General features: G+C 31.6%; 1 non-coding gene across 1 annotated transcript; it reads right to left on the bottom strand.

The window, feature by feature from the left end:
- Positions 1 to 1,073: 1,073 nt before the first annotated feature.
- On the bottom strand, positions 1,074 to 1,180 carry LOC138890973 (small nucleolar RNA R71). Its single transcript, XR_011407335.1, has one exon. It is a non-coding gene; the product is annotated as a small nucleolar RNA R71 (small nucleolar RNA).
- Between the last annotated feature and the right edge of the window lie 252 nt (positions 1,181 to 1,432).

Genomic DNA, 1,432 nt, shown 5'->3' with positions numbered 1-1,432 from the left:
CAAGTGTTATTATCAATTATCCTTCTTATCATCATTATAGCATAGCAGTCACTATTATTAATACTAGTACTACTTGTAACTATATTCTATATTAGTATTATATTATTATTCTCCATTGTTAGTTACTGTTACTACTAACTGATTTCGTTTACCATTTTTTTCATAACATCTATTGCTAATTAGTACTAATATAATTACTATTATCATATACTAATACTACTACAACTATTAATAATAATAATAATAATAATAATAATAATAATAATAATAATAATAATAATAATAATAATAATAATAATAATAATAACAACAACAACAACAACAACATTATCATACTACTATTTTTATTTGATCGCTTATTATTTTTGTCATCTTTGTAATCTTTGTTGTCCTTGTTATTCATCACTTTCTTTTAATTATTTTCTTCTAAGTACTACTACTACTACCACTTTAGGAGTTAAGTTCAGTTTGTTTTTTTAGAATTTTGAGTAGTTTATGACCCGCTATTCTGTAAAAGAGTTGGTCAATTACGATCCTGAAATTGAAAGATCTCTTCGATTGCGCAGGAAAGGACAAGCATTATCTTCCCAAAGCATAGCTTGTGAAGGTATGGAGAATCAGGAAGTAGAAAATATCAACCCACGCAAAGTACCACCACCAGTACAAATAGAGGATCAATTTGATGAAGTGGTGCCAAGGCCAGCAAACAAAATCCTAAGGGATTATGCTAGACCTGACCGCTTCAACTGTGAATCTAGTGTCAGAAAACCTCCAGTGGCAGCCAACAACGTTGAAATCAGGACTGGCCTGATTCAAACAATTCAACAGTCTTGCATCTTCACTGGAGACGCAAGTGAAGATCCACACAATCATTTAATTGACTTTTTGGAACTTGTTAAAACAGCTAAGTATAATGAAGTACCTCCTGAAGCTATCAAGTTAAGGCTATTTCCTTTCTCTTTAAAAGGAGATGCCAAGACTTGGTTGCGAAGTTTGTCACAAGGTTCCATTACCACATGAGATCAAATGACTCAAAAAATTTTAAACAAATATTTTTCCCTGCTAAAACCACAAAGTTAAGACAAGACATATCTAATTTCTTGCAGACTGACACAAAGTCAGTTTATCAAGCTTGGGAAAGGTTAAAAGCAATGTTAAGAAAATGTCCACACCACGATATTCCTAAACATATGCAATTGTATATTTTTTATTACTGGATAAAACCCTCTTCTAAAAATGTGATAGATGCAGCTGCAGGAGGTTCATTAATGGGAAAACAATAGAGGAAGCATTGCAATTATTGAATGAAATTTCTGAGAATTCCATCCAATGGATCTGAGCGTATAATTATCAAGAAGGCCGCTACAGTAAATCAGGTTGATGCTTTAAATACACTAACACATCAAATTGTTTCTTTGGCACAAAAGTTTGA

The sequence above is a fragment of the Nicotiana sylvestris genome, chromosome 4 (genome assembly GCF_000393655.2).
Source record: "Nicotiana sylvestris chromosome 4, ASM39365v2, whole genome shotgun sequence".
Taxonomy (NCBI): domain Eukaryota; kingdom Viridiplantae; phylum Streptophyta; class Magnoliopsida; order Solanales; family Solanaceae; genus Nicotiana; species Nicotiana sylvestris.
Note: the sequence above shows the minus strand (reverse complement) of the source record. Positions and strands in the feature narration are given on the sequence as shown.